Source organism: Pinus tabuliformis, chromosome 7, assembly GCF_031772625.1.
Source record: "Pinus tabuliformis cultivar Carrire ecotype Pingquan chromosome 7, CPIR1, whole genome shotgun sequence".
Taxonomy (NCBI): Eukaryota; Viridiplantae; Streptophyta; class Pinopsida; order Pinales; family Pinaceae; genus Pinus; species Pinus tabuliformis.
This window is the reverse complement of record NC_142293.1, coordinates 1,136,497,129-1,136,519,897: the sequence shown is the minus strand read 5'-3', so window position 1 is coordinate 1,136,519,897 and position 22,769 is coordinate 1,136,497,129.

The window sequence follows — 22,769 nt, the reverse complement described above, 5'->3', positions numbered from 1 at the left end:
TATCCAGAAAAATTGTCCATAAAGGAAAAAATCTCACTCCCAGCACATTCGTCAATGATATGATCTATAAAGGGAGTTGAATAATTATCTTTAAGACATGCCCAATTGATATCACGATAGTCAACACAAACGCAGATAGTCCCTTGTTTCTTAGTCACAGGAACAATATTCGAGACCCAATTTGTCAATGGAATAGGATAAATGAAACCAACTTTAAGAAGTTTTTCAACTTCTCCCTTTATGGAAGTTTCCTTCTAGGGTGCAAGGGGTGAAGACACTAACGAACAGGTTTCACATCTAGATAATTAGGTATCTCATGCACTACTCTACTCAAATCTATGCCAGGCATCTCTTCGTATGAAAAAACAAAGACATCTCAGAATTATTTGAAGAGGGTTGTATAAATCTTGATCTCATCTGGAGAAAAAGAAACCCCAACATGGATAGTTTCGAAAATCCCTGGTTTGACAGAGATGTCAATGGGTATTGTAGCTATAATGTTTCCCGTGTTTCTTTCGGACAACACTTCGTGAACCGAAATAGGTGTCTGAAGTGGATGAGTCAGTACACTGGAAACAAGGATTTCTAGACAAGACTAAATCTCACCAAGGCTTGGGAGAAACAAGGAATGATGATGGGCATCATTCCAAGAAGTTTCCTCAAGAGACATAAATTCTATGATACTTTCATCAATTAGAAATGTCTCATTCAAAGGATCTAGAGAATCACAGGAACTGAGCTAGGGAGATTGTGAATATGCATCTAGACTCATACTGAAATGATTATGAATTTTAGAATTAGCCACAGAAGCCAAAATGACAGCCTGATATGCTTTTTTTATGAGGCTAAGTGGCATAACATTGCCCAAACTATCAATCTAATTAGGACGGGGAACAATCCAAGGATCATGATGAGTTGAGATCATGTTAATCGAAGTGACACTTGGAGGTGGAAGGGAAAAATTTCCCATAAGGGAAGACTCTTTAAAAATAACCGCCCCAACACTTTTGTAAGCGATATCGATATTTCCAACATATGGCACATTACCATTTGAGGAGTTGGAAGAGAAAAAGGTGAGTTGATTGACGGTGACCATTTTCCCTTGATGAGGAAACTAGAGCACATGAAATAGGGTAGAAATATGACCAATTAGAAGATTGTAATTCAAATTGGCATCGACAATTCTACTTCTAGGTTAAAAGTTTTCCCTTCCAATTGATCTGCCAAGTCATTCAGAATACCGTATGGACGGAAACATCCACCATCAAAACCTTCTAATGTATTAGGGGATTGGTTGAGAGTTGGGGAGCGAATAGCTTTCCAACATTAAAGGGACATGATAAAAGCAGAAGAACCCTCGTCAACAATATTCTGATGAATAGTCTTCCTTTTGATAATAACTTGTATCAAAAAGGAAAGTTGATGCGGGATACGAGGAATGTGGTTTTCAAGGTCAAAAGTAATCAGATTCGAATCTGTAGGATCAATCCCTCCAATGATAGATAGTAATTCTTCCCTTTGTGATGGAAAATTATAAAGGACTTCCAAAGTTGACATCGCTGAAGGTACTTGAACTAAATCTTCCACAATGTTATAATGTTGAGCAGCTCGCGCATTCAAATTATACAATGACCTTCAAAGAACACCTTTGGGAGGTGGTCAGATAATGGAATAATTACTAGGTCTTTCAATATGAAGAGGACTAGAACTGGGTGGAGTGGAAGTAGAGGGTGTATCAGTGACATCCTTTTCCACAACTAGTTTGGTAGGACTCTAATAATCTTTTGATAATGTAACAACAGAAATAGGTGTCGTATCACTCATAAAAACTTGAGAACCTCCAGATGATGAGGGTTGTGGTTGATCTACCAATTAAGTCTGCTATGATGGAAAGGGTTCTTTCAACATGATCAATGTCCTTGGGGTGCCTTTTAATAAATGACTAACCTCAGCATGACGGGGACAATCCTTGGTATAATTATCTTCATCACATATAAGACAAGGATATTTCGTCTTGCATTTGGATGCATCATCAACAAACGGTTTAAGAGGATTATGTTTAGGGGTATCATATTTAAACTTACCTTTACTCTTATTTTTTCCTTTCAAGGCTTTGTTTACTGTGGTAGATTGGAAAACATTCACCTAAGAAGTTTTACCAGGATTTTTGGGAGTATTCAAAGGAGGAGAAGGTGCAGTAGCTGGAATAGATATCTACTTCGTAGAAGTAGAAGAAGCACTAATAGAAGTTTGAGATATTGACCCAATAATACCATCAAGAAGTGGTGTCTCCATAGGTTTATAATATGCCAGATCAGTTGAAGGTCATGGAGCATCGTATAAGAGATCATAAAGCATTCCAAATTGCAGATATATCAAATCTAGATACTGAGCACAAGCGATGTCTTGTTCTTCAGTCACACAGCCACCCATATCTATGTCTTTGGCAATTTGATTAAAAAATGGAAATAAACCATTCGGTTAAAATTTCGTCAGGAATATCGAACTTAATAAGACGACACTGATGTCTCCATTCATGGATGTGATCAGATATGTGGATAGTAGTTGTCTGTTTCAAAGAAGTTAGGAGATGGGTACCAGTTCCATATAGAATGGGTAGATGGAAGTGAGTAAGAAAACCATAGCCAAAGTGTTGAAATCTTGAAAGGCACCTCGAGGTAACTTGATGTACCATTTGGCATAACACCCATTAGAGCTCTTTGGGAAAGACGCAATCGAATGGAATCATCAACCCAATAGTTGGACGAACACCATAAATGGTATTTCATGACATGAGCTTGGGGGTATTCTCCATACTTCCCTTCGAATTTTGGAGAATCGTCGGGAATTTTGGTAGGAACCGGAGGCCAATATGGTGAATGAAGTATTGGGTCATTTGTGAGCCTTAACACATCTGGTAACTCCAATGTAGACAAAAACGGGAATTGAGGATTAAAATGCATGAAAGGCTTTTGATAAGGTCCATATTGAGGATTCCAACTTTGCTAGTACTAATTTTTCCCCCATAGTGGTGGATTTTGACCATAGGTATTTTGATATTGTCCCCACTGTGAGGAATTTTTACCATACAAAGGTTGAGTTTGTCCCCACAGAGGCAGGTTTTGACCAGGAAAAGTTTGATATTAACCTGACACGGGTAGTTGAGAACCATAAGGGGGATAGACAGCCTGTGAAGAGTATTGAGTATAGGGTTTATGAAGCAATGGTTGACCTTGATACTACAATGGTTGAACTTTCTACTACAATGGTTGACCTTGCTACTGTAATGGTTAACCTTGATGTTGCAATGGTTGTTGATAAGACCCTTTCTGCACGTAAGGTCCTTGTTGTACGTAAGGTCCTTGTTGCTGATAAGCCCCTTGTGGGATTTGATAGATTCCTTGTTGATATTGATAGGTTCCTTGTTGTTGATATGAGCCTTAATGCAAAGGATTACCATCTCCTAAAGGATAAGTTCCAGAAGCAAGCTGAAACTGACCAGATGCCCCAAATGAGGGATTAGGACCAGACTGCATTTGGGATCATGCCTGTTGATTGAAAGGTGGATTTTGAGGTTATTGTGAACCATAAGGAGGGTATGGTTATTGGTAAGGTAATTGAGCCGAAAGAAGCTACTAATAAGGAATTTGACCAGATCCAGATGGAATGGAGGTTCCACTAGGATAAGGAATACTACCAAAAGTTTTACTTTCTCCCATAATGTGAATTTGGGATCCACTCACATAGGTTCCACCAGAGCCAGGAGGTACATATGGAGGAGTTGGTTGCCCCCCATATGGTGGGATAGGGGGTGGTACATATTGTCCACTCAATGGAGGAGGGATAACCATTGTACATGTCAAAAGAGGAGTTTACGGACCTATAGGGACATTAATTGTCCCAATCGTGACTGTAGGTTGAACAGGAACCGAAGAAACCACAGTTTTAACAGGAATTTGGGAAGCCACGCTTGAAACGAATGGGCCAGTGGTAGATGTAATGACAAATGACCATATTGGATGATGATAAAGAAAATATGCGCCTGGAGTAGCTGAAACCAAATGACCAAGAGAGGTGTAACCTGGCAGGAATAAAGGTTCACTAATTTTAGGTGGTGGAGTTGGCCCACTCCCCACATGAGGAGAAGACACATATGGAAAGCCTTCAGGTGGAAATTGATATTCATATTCATCACCAACACCAGGAGTATGGGTGGCTGAGACTTCGGTAAGAGGGTCTCGAGGAGATGATGGAATAGATGGAATCTCACCTTTTGATGCCATGGCTGGAAATAGTTAACGAGGAGGAACTCGTGACGTACGAGGAGAAAATTCCAAAGGTACATTGGAATTATCAAACAGACTATATGGGCGTTGAGAAGATATCACCAAAGGATCGTAAAGCATATTCAGGGGAAACAATAAGAATTGTTGAGGAACCTCAGAACCTTCTGGTTCAGATTTTGAGATGACAAAGATGACTCTCGAGGTGGAGGACGAGAAGTAAGAAGTTGAATGCTCGGGACAAGTTCAAGTTCAAAACCTTGATCTTCAAGTGACTCTAGAATATCAAGATGGACTCTTTGTGGTGACCCTTCAGTGTCATATTTTGAAGGGGATATGTAAGGTGGACTCGACAGTTTTGCCACGATGACCTTTTCTCAAAATAAAAAGGAGAGGAGGTTATTTATATGAGATTTAATTAAAATTTACCATTAATAAGGCATAATGAGGTCAAGGATAACTGCATGGGTAAGACATGTTATCGAGGGCAATAAATATTAGAACTTAAAAACAAAAAATAAATCAGAAAGGGTAATCTAGGCAAGAGGGTTTCCCAAGTATCCGTGAACCACTATATACACCTTAGTCGAAACCAAGGACTTAATGTACAGTATCCAATCTCCCTGAATGTTGTGTTTGGTTATCGTGTTTACAAGGTGGCTAACTCGGTTACCTGTGACTAAAGGATAGTAACCTAGTGGGGTATCCCAATATATACGCGACGGTACGGGGAGCACAAGTCCGTGTTAGCATTGTCTAATGCATAATCGTTCGATGAAAGAGCTCCCATATACTTTCCATAAGTTGAGCACCTCCGATATACTTGAGAGTACTGGAGAAAGATCCTATATACTTCCGTACATGGAACGAGATTTCACCCTCGGGATACAATGCTAGCAGATAACAACAACTACTAGGTTTATAGATGCTAGAACACGTATCTAGCCTAGAACTCTAAATTTTTGCGTTAAGTTCCAAATGCTCCTTAGGTTAATTGAGTAAACTTGAATGCGTAAGATGCAACTATATGAGAAAAGTAAAACTTTCCATTTCTATGAAAGCTAGACTAATCAAGGGAAGAAGTTTCAATCAATAATGCATCAAAAAAATGCCTTCCACTAACTTTCACTTTCGTTTTCCAAATTTAATGCCAAAAAGTACAAACGATTTTCACTTTTCACTATCTTAAATGCAACTTTTTCAGAAGTAAAATGACTTTCACTTTTACTAAGATGCACTTATATGAATGATATATTTTCTTCTATTTCAAATGATCGAATGCAACTAATGCATCACAAAGCAAAATAAAGATATGGTTCAAATTCTCTAATGCAACTGACGCACCAACCAAAGAGACACGAAATCGAATCCAAAAGTACTTAAATGAAAATATTTTCACTTCTCGTTTTTAACAAATAAATGGTGCAGTATTTTCAGCTTGAAAATAAAACAATGTAATTTATGCTTGATTAATAACAAAAATGATTTCCAAATACAAAATGATCTAATGCAATTGAAAATAAAATTATGACAAACAAGTTAAAGAAAATGAAAAAAGATGTTTTTTTAATGATTCCCACATAAAACAACACTAAATCAATCAGCAAACCAGTATCTCAGCGACACAAACAAGTAGCAAGTGATAACCAATTGACCTAAAAACCCTAGAACTCAATCAAATTTCCACTTCTAGCACTTCAAAGCCAAAGAGACAAATTTTGCCAATTAATCAAGACAATCAGATAATACACTGACAAACCCAAGCATACAAGACAGGGAAAGACCTTAGAGGTCAAGACACACTAGACCCTACGGCAGAAACCCTATTTTTTCTCAAATCTCTGAGATCAGCGCGGCTGTCATAGCCAAACCCATGCTGAAAGTGGTTTCAGCACAACTGTTTTAAGGAAAAGCATGCTGGCAACGCGACTGTTCAGGGAAAAAACGTGCTGGGCAAGAAAGTTGGGAAAAAATAAAAATAATTTCAACAAATAATTCAGACCTAACACTCTAAAGCAGTGATCATTCAATGTGAAGACCTATACATACTCACACTAACTGATAATTAAATGGTCAGTCAAACTAATCAAAAGACTAAATTAAATTAAAAATTAAATTAAAAATTAAAAAAAAAAAACAAAACAAAACAAAAACAAAACCAAAACAAAAACAAAAACAAAAAAACAAAAAAACAAACAAACAAACAAGCAAACAAAAAAAAAGAGATTGAAGAGATGGACATAAGAACCCTCTCTAGCCCAATGAGTGGGTATAGCAACAAACTAATGCAAATTTTCCTAGCTTACGTTGAAAAATACAGAGAGAAACCCACCTCGCTTTTATGCTAAGCACTCAATCATTTGATGATGACCTTGATCCCTTGGCTTCCAGGCTCACTCCTATCTATTCCTTGTGTCTGAATACCTATAAGAGAGATTAAAAGACAACAAGAGATACAAGAGCATACATAGTATATATCAAACATAATATACTTGACAGATCAAGGATTATCAATCTAAATGCATAAATATTTAGACATTTATGGAAAGTGAACACCAGATGTATATATTAATGAATCAAAAAGGGAATCATACAATCATTTCCTTGATGTTGGATACCTCCTTTTGGGTGGAATTCCAAGTCCAAGCGAGGAAACTTCAAGAACTCCTTCTCCAAGTTAGCTGGGCAGCATTTGGGAATAATTTTATCATAGGAATCCAGGAAATCAATGACCAACCATTTAGGGATGGAGGAGACTTGATTTATAGGAAGGGAGAGGGAGTTAGGGATCCACAAAAGAGGGAGGAAGGTCCACATCTCAAGGGGAAGGCCTTAAAGGTAGGATCAAGAGCTCCAAAGGGCAGAGATCTACCATATATCTACCCAACAACATCCATCTTATTGTTCTCGAAGTTTCTATTGTGCGGAGCTTCTCCTCCATTTTGGGAAAACTTGCCAGAAGAGGTTCAGCAAGGGATTTCATATGAAAAATCGTGCAGGTAATTATAGGTCAAAGAACTGCAACCTGCCATTAGCACGGGCAAGCAGTGGAGCAAATATCATTGGTCTTGAAATTTAGGGTTTCAGTCAACCTTCTCTAGAATTGACTCATGGCAGCTTTTCTTCCATTCTTCAGGGATGTTTTAGTATGTGTTTCATGATGATTACGCTTCACAGTTGTTAACATTTTGGCACTTCCAGATATGGAACGGGAAGTGTGACAAAATACTGTGTAACAAGTAGTTTCCTTTGAAATTTATTATATGAGAAGGAAATATAGGGACAAAGAAAAGTTTTTTTTTTAATATAAAAATTAGGATCCTTCTCCTCCTCTGTTAAAAAGGAAAATTTAACACTATCTCTACACCTGAGACTGCTCTAAGGCCAATATTGAGAATACAACCAAAATAACCTTGAGAAGGAGTTATAGGAGCAATGGGGAGAGGTTTCAACATAAAGGAACCCACAGACACAAAAAGAATCCATCAACATCCCCCTATTTTGGACATTTTCATGAGACATCAATGGATGGGATTGTTTGAGCAATTAAAGGGATATGATGATGAGATAACTCAAGAATTTTCCATGGCCCTTAGATGTCATGGAAAAAAGAGTTCCACTATTGTTGTTAGAGGACTTGCAATCCATTTTAGCACATAACTTATAAGTAGAGTAACCACCATACCCTTAGGAGTTCGATGGATAAAGGAAGATAAGGAAATAAGTGTTACATACAGGAAAAAAACTTCTTCCTCCATAGAGAGAATCCTATGGAAGACAAAAATGGAGTAAGAAGAGAGAACCTCCCTTACCCTTGGAATGAAGTGGCCTATCGCATCCTCAAATACATATTATGTGAGGGGAGGTTGAGCATTGTGTATGGCTACCAATTTAGGTTTCTCTATGAGCTAAGGTTCCAAACAAAGTTACCCATTCCAAACAGACTCAGTATGCTACATTTCCTATTACAATCCATCATTTAAATGAGTCTAAAAGTAATGGAAGGGAAACACCAACACATTTCTCAACATTGCCACATCAAGCTAATTGTCATTGATTCCTTGAGCCACCTAAGGAATCTTGTGCTATGGACTGACTTTGTAGACATGGACAGATATATTTTCATTGAAATACAAGCCCTCACCTCCACACAGCAAGAAGAACCACCAACCTCTAGTACTAGGGGTGTTGATATTGCAACAAGATGATGGAGCTTAGTGAAAAGAGTCGCCTTCACTAAGTGGACCCGCAGGCAAATTATGGCGCAAGTTCTATTTTTGATCCCAGCAGGGATGATCACAGTGTGGGTGACCACAGTATGAGTGATCACAGTGTGGGTGACCACAGTATGAGTGATCACAGTGTGGGTGACCACAGTGTGAGTGATCAAAGTCTATTTTTAGACTGGCTGTCAAAAATAGAAAAGTCAAATATTATTGTCTTATAATAATATTTGGACTATAAACTTGATCTTATTCTCTTGGAGCACTTCAGGATGAGCTACGGATGGGTACATGCAGATCCCAGAGGGAAATACGTGGTTACCTATGGGATGACTAATATTTGCATGCAGGACTTCAGTTAGAACTCAAGTGAGTTGAGTTTAGTGGACTGGAGGTGCAGTTGATGGAGTTGTGTTCAGTTTAGCTTTGTTAAACTAGTTGTATTTAGTCTAACTGGCAAATAGACTAGAGATGAGTTGGGTGAATTAGTTATTAATTAATTCACAAGTTATTAACTCATAATGCAACTATAGAATACATCAGTTAACTCAGTTGCATGTCAGTGCATGTTCAGTTCAACAGGGACAGGTGTTAGAGGATCAGATTGCTATCAGTTGTGACTATAGTTGTGCATCAGATCTTGCACAATCAGAGGGATTGAGTATGCCAATGAATTGGCCAATATCAAGAATTGTAGCCTGTGCTCACGTCAAACAGAGTGTGAGTGATTCTTTGCAGGTGAAATACGAGTTTGGTAAACCATTCTCATCAGTTCTTGAGCAGGTATTGAGCTGGAGAGGCAGGCAAGCAGTGGAATAGATTTGGAGATCATATCTGAGCTGTATTGTGTGTAACAGGTGGAGCTGGTACTAGATTGCTTGTGATAAGCATTGTACTTTGTAATGTTACATGTTCTCAATCATTAATGTACAGATAGTGTGGGGTTTTTAGCGAGATGCTTTCCCCGGGTTACATACTGTGTTAATGTGTGAATGCTCTTGATGTTTTATTGTTATTGATGTTGATATATTGATGATCAACGTAGAGGAGCTTATGTATTGTGTATGTATTCCGCAATAGTACATGATTAGGATAATCTCTGTTGAATATGTGTTAAATTATTCAAAATTTCTACAAGGGGTAGCGAAGAGAAGGAAGAAGAAAGGGAAGAAGGGAAGGAGAAAGCATAAACAGAGGAAAAGGAGCAAGAGGAACAAAAATTAGAGGAAGAGAACCCTGAAGATCCCTCCAAACCTCAAGGGACAAAGAGACAAGGGGAAACAATGAGCCTATCACTAGGAAACATAGAGCAAGAGGTGGTTGCCACATTGGCCACATTGGTCACACTAGTTAAACCCAAAAGGAGGCAGCCAAGACAAGGCCCCTTGTACTTTAAAACAAGGAAGAGCACCAAGATAAGGCAAGGGAAACCTCAACCTCCTTCAAAAATCCCTAGTGAGGGAAGAAGTGGGACCTAATGAGGCAAATATTGAAGAATTTACCTCTCCTAAGGCCAAGACTAAGAAACCCGTGCAACCCATAGGGAGGCCCACCACTGGAGCAGTCATATTTAAGAGGAACAAGACACAATTTTCCCCGTTACAAGAGGAAACAAAAGAGCTACAGGAGAGCTACAGGATAAAACAAAGGAGCTATAGGAGAAACAGTGGCTACTACAGGAGCAATAGGAGACGCTACTGGAAGAGGTAGAGCCACACCAAAATAAGAGGAAAATGGCCTCCAAGAACTCCAAGAGACTGATCCACAACCCAATCTAGAATCCTACTACCAATTTGTTGAGGGAGGTAGGATTATACATCGGAAATTTTCTATACCAATCTTCTTTGAGTTGGAGAAGGAAAGAGGAAGAACACATAGATGGATGCAAATTGAAAAATCCAAAAAGGTAGAAGATGAGGGCCTCATCAAGGAAAAATTAAATTAAATGAGCAAGGAATTAAACAACTTAAGGTTGAGAGAGTCAATCATGAAGGAGCAGCTACATGCAGAAAGAATAAGTCTAGGAGAGAAGCTACAAGAAAAAGAGGTGCAACTTGCCACTATGGCAAGTCTATCCATGGAAGCCATATAATGTAGGAAGTCATCCAAGTCCTATGCCATCTTCCTCAAGGAGAAGTGGTTGCAATTTCAGATAAATACCCTAGCATAGTATGGCTCTCTTCCTCTTCAAGACTACAAGAAGTTCATTGATTTTTTCAAAAAGGAAAGTATTAAGGATGGAACGAAACTGATTGAGTTCTACATGCACAATATGATCCTCACAGACATGAAATTTTGGGACCCCAACTCAATATTGAGGGACATGCAATTAATTGCATTAGCCTCTTGGTTGACTCATGAGGAAACAAGAGTTGAGGAATCAAAGTGGGTGATGGCCAAAGAAGAGAGGGAGCCCTTATACATCATAGCAGAATTAGTGAGCCCCAAGACTGTCATTAGTAACCACAACCTCATCTCCACTGATCCTGAATTGGCACCTTGGTATATGGTAGCCCAAGAACAAACTATAATCCATTTTGAAGACATCTTTAGGATGTTGGGGACAAAAATTTTGTAGGCTTTCCAAAGAAGATGGCATGCCCTGCCTCATAATTTGCAAATCAAAGAGTATCACTCTCCTGAAAGACTAATGAATGCCTTGGAGAGAACCCCACTATATAAGAGAATCATGAAAAGGTTGAAGATCAAGTGGATAGGAGTCAAACTAAATCCTCCCTTACTGTTGGGTTTATAGGAGGGAAGAAACCAAATAGAAAAACAATTGGAATGGACAGACATAGAATCAAATGCAGGTTTATATCCCTAGGAAAGCACACCATCTGAGGTGCTTGGGATGTCAAAGAGGCCACCAAGTCCGTGAATGAACTTCATATCAGTGATTGAATTGATTAGAGGGTGAGAAACACCTTTAGCATGGGGTGATGATGGGTCCCATCAATAGGTATATTTTGAGGCCCATTGCACTATACTCCAGCCCTTAAAACTCTCCTTTTCTCACATTAATTTTCATTTTTAACCATAATATTCTTAGTAGGAAGACTAAAGGGTGTTTGTCATATTTCATGGCCTAATGTGATTAATATGGGGGAAAAGAAGCATTTTTGGAGATATTTACTATGCAGGAGCTGATTGGAGACATCTAGAGAGAATATGGGGGGGTTTTCCAATACATTAACTCCCCAACTCATCTTTAGATCAAAGATTCCTCACCAACAACTCGAATTCACTAGTAGCCAAGGAAATCAAGTGCATGTGAATATCCAAGGGAACCAGATCCACCAATCTCGATATTTTGGGGGGAATCACTCCTCTTTTCAAAGGAGATGCCCCTCGACTACTTTTTGTATAAATAAACAAGCCAAAAGGCTCATTATGATTCAAATTTGTGTTGTAGCTACTGAAAGCCTAGTGATTGACATTTTTATTCTCATCTTTCATATGATGTTTGTGATTCTTATTTTATGTTAATGAGAAGTTCACTATTGTTCTGCATTTAACTTATTTTTGGAGGGATAGAACCCTTGGGTTTGGGCACAACCTAGAGGCTTGAGTCCCTCTCTTGTATTTATTCCATGTTCTTATTCAAGTCATTTTAATTCTTTTCTTTTTTCAGTAGGTATTATATCATAAAACTTCTAGTTCCAGGTTTCCCTATCACCTATCTCGTGGGAAGAGTGATTGGAAGATCTATAATAACGACCCAAAAATATATGTTTATAATTTCCTATAAATTGTTAAGTATTGGATTGTAATGCTTCTGCATGTTTATTTTCTACAACTTAGAAATTAGTAGCATTGGTTTGGCAATTAGATTTGTGTAGTAGAGTCGAGTAGATTTTAATAAAATTCAACTCATCTTTTCCATGTTAATTTACTTTGTTGTAATAGTGATCATTTGATGCATGTGTTTGACTAGTTTTTAGGGATTGTGTTGACCTGCAGGGGTGGGTACACCTTTACACATCCACCTAGACCATTCCATCTCCCTCCTATACACCTCACATTGCCTCCAAACTCTGCCATTGAGATCACTCTTCTAGGATAAATGGATGGCACCGTGGGAACAAACTTTAGTGCAAGAAAGAACTTTGATGGGTACTAGGATTGGATAAGGAGCTCCCACACCCTTCATTCACATTATTCTACCTTCATCCACCTTATTCTACCTTTATCCACCTTGTTCTACCTTCAAGACACCATTCTTGTCCTCATAAATCTATCAGACCCCCCTCCTATAACAAAACAGGGCCTCCTATAACAGGCTTGTAGCATTCATTTCTCCAACTAGATTTGCTCTATATTTTGATCCTTGGATATTGAATTTGAATAATGGCACACAAGCCTTGATTTACAATGAGGAAATACTCTAAGACCACTCCAACCACATCCTCTCCTCACTACAAACGTAAGACAACAAATAGAATTAGAATTAGCATGTTTTCCATAATTGTGTTAAAGATTGAATTTCTCGTTTTCAAGCAAGTTGAAAATACATAAATGATTCATGCAAGTATGATGTTAATTTGATTAAGTATGCAAATAAAGAAGCATGGTTTACTTCTACAACTAGACTATCATTTTCCTTTCATGCAATTTCAATCAGCATTTACATTGAATGAGTGGCATTTTCACTTATGTAGTTAGAATCATGTTCATCTCCTTACAATAATGACATCATTTTCTCTTTGTAGTTAGTTGAAGGAGGGGTATCTGAACACCTTGATTTGGTCTCATGACTGAGGGTGACATGAGTAGAACCTAACCTATTATGCAGATAGCACTATCACCTCTAAGTTTGTACAAACCCCGGGATGATAATTTAAGTTGAGAAGCCCTTGGGAGTTGCAACATCCTTAGTACAATATAGGGGCTCATAAATCTTGTAGATGCCTCTGATCCAATTAATCACAAGCTTGGAATCCCCATAAATATTCAACTATTGAATATTCTATTCAATAGAAACCTAAAAAATTATTTTAAGAGCCATCATCTCAGTTGAATTATTTATAGCTAGACCCAATCCTGCCTTGAAGGAGAAATACTAATGTTATTATAGGAAAAGGACGCCCCCAACCCACCCTTTGGTGGATTTTTTTATGTTTCCCCATCAAAGAATGCCCATTGGAGGTCTGTTTGAATGGGATTTTTTGCATGAGTGGAGGAGGGGGGTGATGAACAAAATCATATGAGCATAAGATTACAAAGCTCTGAGAAGATACATTAATATCAACCGAAGGTTTATCTTCGAAAATCATAAATCAAGGAGAAAGCCTAGAAGTTATTTTGAACATGTGCAAAAAACCAATTTTGTAAGTAAGATTCAATTGTATCACCTTCCCAAAGAAAATTGTTATGGAGAAGTCGGCACAGCTCTACCCAAACAGACTTGGAAAAGTGACAGAGATGTGATAAACATATTCAACCTCTAGATGAAAAAGAGCACATCTGCCAGGCCCCTGAAAAGAACTCTTTTGAATCTTGTCCTAAGTAGGGATCTTGTTCTTTATCATATTCCAAATGAATAACTTTGCTTTTGGCAGGGCACTTGACCTACCAATTTTTCCCCACCAATGTTGAGTCGTTTGAAGAGAATCAAATGTAATCTTAAGATAACATTCCTGGGGGTATATCGACCATATGTATCGAAGGTCCATACTAGATTATCTGGTGACTCAAATAGTGATATATGGCTCATCATAAGAGACTAAGCGAGGTTTTCTAAGAGAGCTTCTCAATGGTCTCCAATACCCGATTCCTTACTAGATTCCCACACTTGAGACCCCACCTGTTGTGGGAGACATGAAATATTCCTAAGAGGGAAATTTTTGTGTTCAATTAAAAACATAATTAACTCTTCAGATATAAGGGAGTGCTAGTTACAACCAACCCAGGCATCTCTACCAACAAGGAGGTCAACCCCATTTCCAATCTGCCAGCAAAGACCAAATCTGATGAGAGTGAAGGCAACAGTGATAACGTTCCATATGGTTGATCACCCTGATGGAGTAGGGGAATCTAAATGAATCCAATCATATAATGGATGAGGAGAAACATACTTCTTATATATGCATTTTTCCCAAATCCCTTAACCCGAAATAAATCTCTAGGCACTCTTAGCTACTAAAGATAATGAAAACCAATAATATCCTTCAAGCCCAAACCCCCATGCTTTTTTGGGAGAGTGATTGACTTCGAGGAGGCTAGATAAAAGGGCCTATTATCCTCTTTCCCTTCCCAAATAAAAGAAGGGAAATCTTCCTGATGTATTTAATAATTCACTTGGAATCTAGGCCAAAGTGGCCCAGAAAACTGGGATAATTTCAATAACAATTTTGATGAGCACATATTTTATTATGTGGGAAATCCATTCGTTGCACCAAACCTTGATTATTTTTCAATTTTATCAATAATCCACAACCAATCATTTTTTTTTGTAATTATTTGGCTTGAGCGTGAACCCTGAATATTTGAAACCGCTAGAAATGTCCTCTAATTTTCCTTCCAGAATCCCATCCAATTGTTGCTTGCCTTGGTCTGAGATACCCCAATTGAACAGAGATGACTTATCCAGGTTAATGATCATCCTAGTGGCCTCACAAAAATCCTTCATAATAATCTTTAAACTTTGGATATAGTGGATTTTTTCTTCACATATAATAATAATGTCATTCACAAAAAGAAGACGAGAGATGTAAAGGTTTGCACCTATTTGAATGCCTTTGAAATTTCTCCTAGAATAGTTTGAAGAAATAGACATGTTGAGGCTTTTAGCAAGCAAGAGAAAAAGTAGAGGGGACAAAGGGCTTCCCTGCCTTAGCCCTTTTCCTCCATGAAATAAATATGAAGCTTTGCCATTAATCAACAATGCAAATGACGAGGAATTGATACAACTATAGATCCAACCAACAAAACCATGATGAAACCCAAGGTGAACAAGGAAGAGTTGAATGAAAAATCAATTTACATGATCAAAGGATTTTGAGAGGTTTACTTTGTACACCACGACGTGTTTTTTTCTTATGAATTGTATGAATACTTTCTTGAGCAAGACCAATGGCATCATGAATATGCTAGCCATGTAGAAAACCAAATTGTTCAAGAGAAACATGGTTTGAAAGAATCATCTTGATACAAGAAGCAGTGATCTTTGAAATAATTTTATAAATGGAATTATATGTAGAGATGGGGAGAAAGTAATCAAAACATGTGGGCTTATCAATCTTTGGGATCATAGCAATTATGGTGGTGTTAAAGGGAGCTAGAATATGACCATTTTTCCTGAAATATTCTATAAGGTCCTTTTCTATGAAATGAAATTAGGATATGTACAATTCTATTGGAAAATCATCTGGACCATGACTCTTCCCTTTTTGGAAACCATGTAAGGTGGTTTTGAGCTCCTCTATATATATTCCAGACATGAGAAACTCATTGTCTTCATCCTCGACAAACCTCAAGAAATAAGAGGCACTTCTAAGGATATGATCAATATTTAGTTCACTAGCGTCCCTAAAGAAGTGCCTAAAGTGTGAAACATCAGCAATACCTTGGAAAGAGGTGGAAAAATAACTATCTTCCCTATTAATAGACCAAATTGTGTTTATTGCTTTTCTGTCATTGGAAAATTGGTGAAAAAAATTGGTTGTCTCATCGCCAACCCATAACCAAAGGGGCATGTTCTTCATCCACCACTCCTTTTGTTGGGATGGGGTCCCCTAGGGTCAATTTTGGGGCAAAAGCCCAAGTTTTGTTGTATAAAGATGTAAGGTCTCCGCAAGTTGTGGTCGTGGAGAGCGTAGATAATTAAAGAGTCATAAAGGGTTTTACCCTTCTTTTATGTAAGATGAGTCGGCTTTTGAAGATCTACCCATGGTCCATGGACCGTGGGATTGTATAAATAGGTGTGTCTTAGGATGTCTAAGGCAAGTAATGAATTTTGATCTATGGGATAATTCTAAAGAGTTAGCGGAGGAGAGTATAAAGAAAGACTTTGCAACTATGTGCACAAAGGCCTAGAGTAGAGTTCGTAGTTGAGTATGCGGACCCCTGTAGTTGAGTACGCAGGGAAGTATTGAGTCCGTAAGCAGAATTGAGTATCAATAAATAAGATTGTTGCGTAAATACTTGTGTCTATCTCCTTACTTCTGTTTATATGAATGTGCCTTATGTTATAATGGGTTTATGAAATAATGATATATCGATGCGTGACTTTACACGACTTATATTTTTATATAAATGCAATTACTATTAACTGTTTACGCGAAGATTATCTTATTGTATGTTGAAGTTATCAATCACTTTAGTTTATCTCAGTAATTACTGGGTTATAGGTAATCTTTGATGTGTGTAAATAGTGGATTCTCCGATTCAGGGTCTGCGAAGACAATGGTAGACTATCATGAAGGTCTAGAGGTTGAATAAAGAAGTTACATCGATAAGCCTTAGAGGCTTATCGATCTGCACGAAGGCAGATTTAAAGCATAAATGACATCATGCTCATCTCTAGGTGCAAAACCTTGGTTCCAACATCCTCCCATACTGCTTCGGGTGAGACTTCAGTCCACGCTCCGCGGATTGATGCTAAAAGGGCCAGTAGTGTAGAGATTTGTTTGGTGCAACTAAATCTGAACCTGAGTCCGGACCCACTAAGCCAACAAATGGTTTCGTTGCCAGGACTGGGATCTACATAAAGAGATATGTGATGTGGCATCACTTGAATCCAACAAAGAAAGAAATCGAGAATTGTTTGGATAGAAATATCCACGAATTCATGCTGCAAGAAAACAAAAATCCGCGCCTAACGAAAGAACAGTGACTGGATAAATACTGATACACAGAGATACATGAAATCTTCTTCTGCACCTTCCCGATCGAACTATATGAGTGGATCGCTAAATTGGCATACGTCCAAGGAAGGTGGAGGCTTGACGGTCCAATAGTGTGGGCCCCGGAGCTAGTGCAGAGATTGGAAGATTCTGAAGATAAGATCGCATGCGCCGTCGATCACTGGCTTGATCGAGTCATGGGAAGATTCGTGACAGAATTCGCGGTCAATACCCCAGTCAGCTACAACGAAGCAGAGTGACACTTCTTCAAGGGACCGTGAGGTAAGTACTTAAGATCTTTGAATACTTGGATTAAGATGTTCTTGTGTGAAAAGTGAGTTATGCCATTACCTTGATGTTTGGAGCTACGCGAAGTGGAAATTTCTTTAGGGATAGAGGGAGAACAGGCCCTGAATATATCCCGCTAATCGAGCCTCTTCTGAGTGACGACGAGGGAGCAGCACAGGTTTCACCTTAAAGCATTGTCCTAATAATAAGGCAAGGGTTTCCGCAAATACCTCATCTGTCCACACCACCTCCACCTTCACCTCCACAACATACACCTTCGCCCACACCACCACCATCTCCGCCACCATTCAATATGTCGAATACGATGAAATTTTCCATTTTCAAGGGCTTAGGAAATGAGGACCCAGACCAATTTTGATTCATTGTGAAGGCCATGTAAACAACACAGAATATTACAGATGATCATATGAATAAAGCACAGTTGGTTATTGCTCTACAAGATCGTGCGTTGATGTGGTACATTAAGTACTGCATTGATAACCCAGTGGCATCATTAGTGGACACTCAAACTACTCTAAACAAGGAGTTCGGTAGGGGGTTCAAGAAAATCGCGATGAAGATCGGTCAAACGCCCTGGGAGTTGGATCAAAGACTGAAGTGCGAATCTGCAAGCCAATATGAATCTCACAGACAGTCAGCACCGTGATTGGTATATAGTTGCACTCCTGCCTCACTTAAGGATTTCTTTGTCACAACAAAAGATAGGAACTCATGTGGAAGCACTGGAGATCGCAATGAGATTACATGAGACACCTATACAGAACGTGACTTTAGGAGTTCAACAAATTCATACTGAGTTTCATAACCTCTCCTTGGAGTTTTAGAGCTTGAAAAATGAGGAAGTGGATCAACCAAAGGTGCGCAAAGAAGTTTGGTGCCTCAAGTGTAAGAACCAGGGGCATGATAAGGATCATTGCCCTGTTTTCGCGAATTATGTGGCAGGAGGAGGGCCCATGCCTCTGAGGCAGGAAGCCCCAGCAGGACCAAGTACAGGGCCCGCGCTATGGTGCGCTATCTGTCAAGTAGCAGGAAAACATGTAACAGACAATTGCCACTTACTGCAAAAATTTGTACAGACACTGCAACAATTATTCTGCAACTTCTGTAAATCGGTAGGCCGTGATGAGTGTAATTGTCATAGCTATGAATTAATGATGAACAGAACGCCCGCATATCGAATGCAAACAGAAACTCGGCCTCTAGATCAAGGCGTAGGGGGGTGTGTGGGGGGGGGGGTGGAATATAAGGGTCGCAAATGAGGCCAAGGAGGAGGAGGACCTAGTAGAGGTCAAGGGCAATTTATTTGCTATAATTACGGAGTGCCAGGACACTACGCACGAGAGTGTACGAGCCAGACATGCCTGTCATGCTGGTATTGTACTCAGTTTGACCACACGATAGAAGAATCACCTATATTGATAGCTGAAATGCAGGAGAAGAAGGCGTAGCCTCAGCATCCCACCCAAAACCTGCAGATGATGAGGGAAGATCCTCACGAAGAGGATCCCAATGTCAATATTGTGTTGCGAAGTGGTATGACAACTGGTGACAATAAGGGAAAACAACCTGAAGAAGGTGGATGGGTCTACAAGGCTCCATTAAAAGAAGTTGGCTTTGATCTGGAGCATGCAAAGGAAACATTCATGGAAGCAAATAAAATCTTCGCTAAAGCCTCTACCTCAGGAATTCAGGATGGGCTATCTAAAGAAGTTGACCCCTCCATGCTTACTAATTTCTTGGAGACTTGCATGAAACTATTGCGCGACAACAAGGCTGCAAAACAATTACAGGAGTTGATAAACAAATGTGCTGGTAGGGATAATGCTTCTGATGGGCATCGCGCGGTCAGAAAGATCGGTAGACATAAGACGAGAACAGGACGCGAGATGAGGCTCACTACACAAATAGGATAATATGAGATGGATCAATTTATTCTAGATCTTAGGTCGGATTCGAATGTTTTTCCTAAACAGACTTGGAAAAAAATGGGGAGGCCTACACTGCAGTGGTCTCCAATTCAATTAAGAATGGAAAATCAACAGAAGATTGTCCCTATGGGGAGATTGCATGGGGTAAACGTAGATATAGAAGGTGAAAGTGTGTTGGTTGACTTTGAAGTAATAGAGATTGTTGATGACAGCAATCCATATCCCACGCTCCTTGGAATTAATTGGACTATCGACATGAATGGGACCATCAATTTGAAGAAGCATACAATTTAATTTGAAATAAAAATGCTATGTGTGGTAGTACTGTTGGAACTCGCAGAAGGACCGTGCTATACTAAACCAATCCTCGACTATGAGGAAAGTGACAATGATTTGGACTAGATCTATAAGATAACAGCGTGAGACCAAGATTGGGTTAATCTGATAGCCGATGGATGAATTGCATGGGACTACGAAAGCTCTTGTACATTAGATTCAGACAAAGAATTGGAGCACTGGCAGAATAGGTTACATGAAGTATCTACGCTGTGATGTAATATGATGACTAAATCGTTGCATTGTGTATCATCCAAGGTAAGAAGTTTGCCTTATTATGATGGTCTAACTGATGTAGATAAATTTCTGGATGCATTTGAAAGGGAATTTCCTGAGAAGCATCACTTCCAAGTGCTGGATTTGGCATTGCGTGCTACGCCTACATGGTGGTGGGGTACGCATAAAGACAGTTTTGAAGAATGGCGCAACTATAGGAGGATGATGAGGATGCGATTTAGTCACCCCAAGGTATGGTTGACTGAGAAGTATGATGGGAGAAATGATCTGCGCGATCATTTGGCAAAGTGGACTAAGGTTTATGGAACAGAGCCGTAGCCAGAGTGGGTGCATATTTTCTGTCACACTTTGGACATCATCCCTATGAACTAGTATTTGGAAATAGAGCTCTGCCATGGCACTGCGAAATGGGATATCTTAAGAGAGGGGTTCGTGATGATGTTTAGCTTTGAAGACGGATTTGAAAGTATTGATGAAGGGCTACAGGAGGTTAAGGCAGCAATCTTTAGGATTCCTCAGGATCCCTTGGAATTGATTCAACCGGATTGGAGCGCCCAGCTGTGCCATGCGCTGGAATTCTATAATATGACTATTGAAGGAGAGGATTAGGATCCAAGGGATATTAACATCCCCGAAGCAGAAGGCCACCACGAAGTAGAGGTACCACAGATAGAGAACCTCGACATCACTACGCCAACAAAAACTAAGAAAGTAAACATTGGTACAGAAGCAGAACCGAAGTTTACGAAAATAGGGGATTACTAGGATGATTCTATAGTGGACAAAGTCACTGAGTTTCTCCACGAATATCAGGATATATTCCCTACCAAATTTTCAGACTTGAAAGGCATCATAGGCAATTTAGGAGTGATGAAAATAACTTTGAAACCAAACACGAAACCTATTAAGCAGAGGCCATATCGCCTTAATCCAAAATACAAGGAAAAGTTCTACTTGGAGTTGGACAAGATGCTTACAGCAGGTATTATTGAACCAGTGGAGGAATATGATTCGGTGAGTCCAATGGTAGTTCAGGAAAAGAATCAGAAGGATGAAATAAGGATTTGCGTAAATCTCAGGAAGCTTAACGATGTTTGCATTCATGATCCTTTTCCAACTCCGTTCACAAATGAAGTACTGGATAATCTTGGAGGACATGAAGCATATTCATTCACTGATGGGTCCTCTGGATAACATCAGATTAAGATCGTGCCATAAGATAGGAGCAAGACGACCTACGCAATAGAGTGGGGATGTTTCCAATATACAGTGATGCCTTTCGGAATTAAGAATGCGTCAGTGATCTTCTCGCACGTGGTCATCGCAGTGTTCAAAGAGTTCATTAACAAGTTCTTGGAAGTCTATTTCAATGATTGGACAGTGTTTTGGCTAGTTAAGCGCCATGTAGACAGTTTGCGCTTAATGTTGGATACATGCCGAAGGTATCAGATTGCACTAAACCTAAAGAAATGCTTATTCTGCATCCCTTTTGGGATCTTTCTGGGTCATGTGGTATGCAGGCAAGGACTTATGGTGGACCCTACTAAGATCACAGTAATAATCAATTTGGAAGCCCCAAGGAGTGTTAAACAGCTACGCTGGGTCATACTGGATATTATCATAAGTTCATCAAAAGTTATGCTCAAGTTACCGCGCCTATGGAAAATATGCTGAAGAAGGACGCTACGTTCTGTTGGGACGAAGAATGTCAGTGCAGCCTGGATGTACTAAAGGAGAAAATGGTCACCGCATCGATCTTAGTCTTCCTGGACTGGAAAAAGGAGTTCCATGTGCATGTAGATGCCTCATGTATTACGCTAGGAGCAGTGCTGACACAGGTTGGCGAATGAGAGTTGGATCACCCTATAGCATTTGCGAGCAAGAAGTTGTCTAAGGCTTAAAAGAATTATTCGATGACAGAGCCCGAAGGCTTGGCAATGGTGTACACGCTCCAGAAGTTCAGACATTACCTACTATGCAGACATTTCAAGATGTACACAGACCATTCTGCATTGAAATACCTAGTCAATAAGCCTGTGTTGTGGGGGGGGGAATATGCCGATGGTTGTTGTTGTTTCAGGACTATGATTTCGAGGTGTTTATGAATCCAATAAGGTTGAATGTAGGGCCAGACCATCTATCGCACATTGAAACGAGGGAGGAGCCTACCAATTTGGAGTAAGGGTTGCATGATGCGCAACTCTTCGCGGTGTGCGTAGTGGACAATCACTTTGCAGACATTCTCCACTTTCTGACCACAGGGACGGCTCTAGAGGGATACACCAATCAACAGAAAAAGGAACTGGTGATGCGCGCGGAAAACTTTTCAGTTATTGCAAGCCATTTGTATAAGATGGGATCGGATGAAATACTTCGATGCTATGTGCCTGATTTCGAAGAAACAGTATCCTCGTTGAAGCTCATGGAGGAGTTGCAGGAGGGCATTATGCAAGAAAAGCAACAGCGCAGAAGATTTTGTGTGTTGGGTTGTGGTGGCCAACGTTGCATAAGGATTCTAAAGCATATTGTAGGGCATGTGATGCATGTCAGAGGATGGGTAGGCCATCGCGAAGGGATGAGCTGCCTTTGAATCCGCAGGTGTCATTG